Below are 5,617 nucleotides of genomic sequence, written 5' to 3'. Positions count from 1 at the left end.
TAACAAATAGGCACAGGGAGATAGAAAGAGGGAGACGTAGAAAGAAAATCTAAGTGACAGGGTACAGGACAGAGAGGGAAGAGTTAAGAACTAGAGACAGGGAGATGGATAGAAGGAAACAGAAAATTTTGAAAGCAACAGGGTACAAGAATCAAAAAGTAGGTACATGGAGCTGCATAGAGGGAGACATAAGAACGAAATTTGAAAAGCAACAGGGTACAAGAAACACAGGTGAGAAATTAAAACAAGGTCAGGGAGACAAAAAGAAGGAAAAGTAGCAAGAAAATTTAAAAAGCAACTGGGTTTAAGAAACATGCAAGAATTTAAATAAGGATGGAGAAGTAGAAAGTTTCAAAAGTGACGACATACAAGAAACATAGGCCAGATTTTAAAAATAGGGACAGGGAGCCTGAGAGAAGGAAACTGTGGTGGGTTGACCTTGGCTGGCTGACGAGCGTCCACCAAGCCACTCTACCATTCCCCCTCCTCAACAAGACCGGAGGGTAGAAAATACAACAAAAAAGCTTGTGGGTCAAGATAAGGACAGAGCAATCACTCACCAATTACTGTCACAGGCAAAACAGACTCGACTTGGGGAAATTAATTTATTGTCAGTCAAGATCAGAGTACAATAATGAGAAATACGAACAAATCTGAAAAACACCTTCCCCCCACCCCTCTCTTTTTTTCCTGGGCTCATCTTCACTCCTGACTTCTCTACCTCCTCCTACCGAGCAGCACAGGGGGAGAAGGAGCGGGGGGTTGCAGTCAGTTCATCACAAGTTGTCTCTGCTGCTCCTTCCTTCTTTGTGCTCTTCTTCTGTTCCAGTGTGGTGTCACTCCCGTGGGGCCGCAGGTCCTGCCAGAAAACCTGCTCCACTGTGGGCTCCTCTCCACAGCATCACAGCCTCCTTCGGGTGAATCCGCCTGCTCTGGCGAGGGGTCCTCCATCGGCTGCAGGGTGCACATCTGCTCCGCCACGGACCTCCGTGGGCTGCAGGGGGACAGCCTGTGTCACCATGGTCTTCACTGCAGGCTGCAGGGGAATCTCTGCTTTAGGACCTGGATCACCACCTCCTTTTTCTTCTTCACTGACCTTGGTGTCTGCAGGACTGACAGCTTCTGCGCAGCTTTTTTTTAGCCCTTCTTAAATATCACAGAGGTGCTACCAGCGTTGCTGGTTGGCTCAGCTTTGACCAGTAGCAGCTCCATCTTGGAGCTGGAACTGGCTGTGCCCAACATGGGGGCAAGTCCTGGTGTCTTCTCACAGAACCCACCCCTGCAGCCCCTATCCACTCCCCTGCCCCAGCTTGCCACACAAACTCACTACAACAGTGATCGGCTACAGGGCAGAGAGGCGGGATTGAAAAGTAAGGAAAGGGAGACAGAGAGAGACAGGGTGGGGAAATAGCAATGGGCTACAGGACAGAGAGGAGGAACTAATAAAAAAGGAGAGGGTACCAGACAGAGAGATGGATAAAAACAAATATTAGTGATGAGCCACAGGGCAAAAGGAAGAATTAAAAAACGGGACAGTGAGGTAGATGAGAGAGACTGAGAAATATCAAAAACACTGATGATCTAAAGGGGAGAGAGAGGGGAAATAAAGAATAGGGACAGGGAACCAGACAGAGAGAGAATAATAAAGACAAAAATGGGCTATGGGACAGTGAGGGAAGAAGTTAAAACATAGGGACAGGGACCTGGAACAAGAGAATCTAAGAAAGTAAAAGTGTATCCAGAATACAGGGCAGAGAAAGGGATTTAAAAATAGAGACACAGCATCAGACAGGTGAGAGCGGTGGGAATTGTGAAGGGCTAAAGGGCAGTCAGGGAGGAATTAACAAGATTGGGATAAGAAGACAGGCAGATAGATGGAGAAAGACAAAGTAGTGATGGGCTGCAAGGCAGAGACAGAGGATAAAAAAAAAGAGGGATGGGACAGGTCAGAAGTGCAGAGAGAAAAAGAAAACAGAGAGGCAGAACAACAGAGAAAGAGGGGGAGTTAGAGAACAAGAAAGGGAGAGGTACAGAAAAAAAAAAACCCACAAAAAAATTAAAGCAGTGAGAGAAAGAGAAGGTGGGGGCAGGGAGGGACTGGGATGCAGAAGAGGGGTGACACAGCCCCAGGGGTCCAGGACTCACTGTACCTCCTGCTGTTGGAGCTGCTGGGAGAATTTGACAGTTCAGACATGTCTGTCTCTCTCTCCCTCTCCCTTCCTCCTCTGTAGCTGCACTCACTTGACTGTCATCCACCTAAGAGAATAGATTGGTGTCTTCCAGCTCTTACAATATGAGGCTTCCTAGAAACACAGCCTCACATGCACACACACTACATGCCTGTACCGTGGTTTTGGTTACGCATACAGACCCTGCTGTGCACACTGGTGATCGGACCTGCTGAGGACTACACTAGGAAGGATCCATCCTCACCTGGAGAGGCAGGCTATCTCCTGTCTGCAGCTGGTGGCTGGATCCTCTTTATTTTATTCTTCAGCAGCTTTACCTTTCTGTGGCCTCTCCAGCTTCAGCGTCAGCTTCTGCAGCTCCTGTCCACAGCCAGGAAGCGCTCCGCCTGTCCCTCTGTGCTCCCGCGCCGCAAGGAGAGGGAGGCCAGGCAGAGACAGCCCACGCAAGCCTGAGGCCGCTGCAGTCAACGGCATCCCCAGGGGACGAACGGACAACCGCACCCACAGCGTGGCCTCTGGGAGAGGGAAAGAGGCAGCAGTGGCCGTTATTACCGCAGCTCGACCCTGGCCGGAGCCCCTCCTTCCGCAGACGCCGCTCATTCCCCGCGCTGCCCTGGCCCGGCTCGCCTCCGGCGGACCGGCAGCCTGCCGCGGCGGCCGCTTCGCAGCTTCCCGTCCCGCCAGCGGGCAGGAGGCACCCCCTACCCCCGCCCCCGCTGAAAGGGATCGCTCGTCTCACCCGCAGTCCCGGCGCTCGCCCGCTGCCGCCGAGACCCGCGCCCTGCGAGCCGCCACGCTGCTCCCGGGAACCGCGCATGCGCCGGAGGGGCCGGAGCGCGAACGCCGGGCTGCCCCACGCGCAGGACGGCGCATGCGCCCGGGAGGGCTGGTCGGGGAGCGGGCGCGGCGGGAAGCCCGCGGAAAACCACGCGAAACCGGCAACGCTCCTGTGTCTGACCTGGTCTGGCTCCGGGGGCCGCGGCGGCAGCGAGGACTACGCCGCTCCCGAGAGCCACGGAGCTGGCCGGCCGCCGAGTCCGCGAAAACTACAACTCCCGGCATGCCCCGGGAGGCAGCCTGCCCCGCTGCCTGACCCCGAGGGGACGCCGCTGCCGTTTCCGCCCACCCGCCCGCCGGCGCAGCCGCAGTCCCCGCCGGGCACCCAGCGCCGCTCCGGGCAGCTCCGGCGCGCTCCCGCCGCCGGCTCCGGCACGGCGCGGCCCCGCCCCGCTGCCGCTCCGCGCGTCCGGCACGGACCCCGCCGTCCTCCTCGGGGCTTTCCCCGGGACCCGCCGGGCGATTGCGCAAGCCGGGGCCGGGGCCCGGGCCCCCCCCCGGCCCACGTGCTCCCGGCCCCCCGCGAGCCCCCAGGGCCCCGGCCCCCCCCCCGGCCTCGGCACAGGCGGCCCCCACCTCCCCCGGGCCACCCCCGCCTGGGACGGTCGCGGTCCGAGGGGCGCCCGGCCCCGCTCACCTTCTCCCGAGGGGCAGCCGCAGCCCGGCCACCGCTCTGCTCCGCTCCGCTCCGCTCCGCTCCTGCCTGGGCTCCCACCGGCCCCGCCGCGGCCCCTCCCCCGGCAGCCCCCCCCGTCGCCATCAGCCTCACTGCCCGCACCTGGGGCTCCTCCAGCCCCGGCCCGCAGCTGTGGTACCGAAATCCCGAATAAAACTCCACAACACCCGTGGGAAGTTCAGAAGCAGGCGCTTCGTTTATGGAATGAAAGATGTCAAAGTAAGATGACTCTTGACGAGCTGTTCACTGGGGTAAAAATACAGATTTTAATACCCGTCTTATTTTAGTTCTAAGACTTGGCAATTGCCAGGTATCATCTTTTCGATTTAGCCAGGTCCACCGTCGAGGCCACAAGGGAGATTTCTTCCGGAGAGAGGATAGAGTTATTAAGTCTAAAGTCCATTATTTGCTTTTGTCCTTCAGGAAAAGGTGAGTGGATCGTATATCATCACTATTCACCCAAACAGTTAACCCTAAACTTTTCCCCTGTCCTTTAATACAGTCACTTCCAAGCTAATTTTCTTCCATTATTAAGAGGGGACCCAGGATCACTTAAAATATTATTCTACTTTCTACAAATACATCCCCCATCTTAGAGCTTTAGCTACTAGAGAAAGTCTTTGGATTTGGGGGTCAGAGGAGTTGCAAGTCTAAACTTTCATACCCTTCTCTTTAGGATGTGTGATTTTTCTCTCTTTGTCTAAACCAATCTAAATTTCCATAGATGGTCCTGACTCTGGGTGGATCTAACAAGGATTCTGGAACTCCAGTAAATTCCAAACATCGTTTTATATTTTAAGTAGGATCCCAAGTTCCTTTTCGCACTTGTCTCTACGGTTTTGGCAGCTGACAGCCCCAAGGGGTGTTTGCACAAGTCTCTCCCGAAGGGCGATAAATTAATTCTTTTGTCCGTGAGGTGGATGGTTTGGTAATGTTATAATTCAAAATGCTATAATTCCTTCTTTCAAATTTAAAAAAATAATTGCCTTTTAAATCCATCCAATTTAATTTGCTAAAATGATTCTCATTGTTCTACGTCTTTTCTCAAGTTTTGGTTAAATTCAATGTCAGTATTCTCCACGGAACTAGATTTTCATCTGACTTTGGAATCGGAAGGCAGGCTGTTATCGAGGTTAAATTTTGTGTCTTTACAAGACTTTGAATCAATTCCAAAGCTAGAATTTATTTTTTTTTAATCAAAATTACAGAAACGGTTAATATCAAGATTAACAGCTCAAACAATAACTGTTTCATTTTGTTTATCTTGTGTTTAGAACCCCTCAAAAAAAATACTTAAACCCTATAACACACAAAAAGATTACTGCCCTTGACAATATTCCTAATAGCAACCCCAATATTACAAACTTTACACAATTCTTTTCCCAAATAGATAACGTGAAACTTACTTACAGGTTTTCAGTTTCAAAGGGCCAGTTTCTTTAGACTTCCAATTCCCTGTTGGTGCTTTCTTTAGTCTTGAATAATGAAGCCAAGGTTCTTCTCCCAGACCTTTACTGCTGTAAGTGTTGTTAAAATGACTCGATACGGTCCTTTCCACTTCTCAGTGATTTTATATATATTCAATCTCCTGGTCGGAAGGGATGCGCTGCTACGTCCAATTCTAAGGGTCCAGCTGCGGAGACATACTGACCAAGTTCTTGAAAAGGATTTCTTAAAGAAATCATAACACCTTTTAAAAACATATCTCCAAAGGCACTCAAGATACTCAGAACATAGGTCTCTTGATACGGTCTTTCATATAACATTGCATAATGACTTAAATTTTCTTTCTCTTCTGGCTATACTCTGATTCTTAATAGAGCCATGGGTAAGGCTTTAACCCACGTGAGTGAGGTTTCCTGACAAATTTTACTCAACTGTTGCTTAAGGGTATAGTTCATTCTTTCTTTCTTTT

The 5,617-nt window shown here is 51.6% G+C and overlaps 2 long non-coding RNA genes across 3 annotated transcripts in view; one reads left to right on the top strand and one right to left on the bottom strand.

Annotated features, from left to right (window-relative positions):
- Positions 1-632: 632 nt before the first annotated feature.
- Positions 633-3,011, bottom strand: LOC128138144 (uncharacterized). 2 transcript variants are annotated; one of them, XR_008233960.1, is made up of 3 exons: positions 2,434-2,743; positions 2,151-2,256; positions 633-1,036 (listed from the first exon to the last, which is right to left on the bottom strand). It is a non-coding gene; the product is annotated as an uncharacterized LOC128138144 (long non-coding RNA). The 2 variants fall into 2 exon arrangements; XR_008233959.1 differs by lacking the exon at positions 633-1,036 and adding an exon at positions 2,929-3,011 and having other exon boundaries at positions 2,054-2,256; positions 2,434-2,704.
- A 1,040-nt stretch (positions 3,012-4,051) lies between these two features.
- The window catches only part of LOC128138146 (uncharacterized), a 4,928-nt gene continuing 3,362 nt past the window's right edge, over positions 4,052-5,617 (top strand). The window contains exons 1-2 of the long non-coding RNA XR_008233962.1: positions 4,052-4,131; positions 4,427-4,471. This is a non-coding gene — a long non-coding RNA (uncharacterized LOC128138146). The remainder of the gene's footprint in view (positions 4,132-4,426; positions 4,472-5,617) is intronic.

Source organism: Harpia harpyja, assembly GCF_026419915.1.
Source record: "Harpia harpyja isolate bHarHar1 chromosome W unlocalized genomic scaffold, bHarHar1 primary haplotype SUPER_W_unloc_3, whole genome shotgun sequence".
NCBI lineage: Eukaryota > Metazoa > Chordata > Aves > Accipitriformes > Accipitridae > Harpia > Harpia harpyja.
This window is presented reverse-complemented; position numbering and strand designations above follow the sequence as displayed.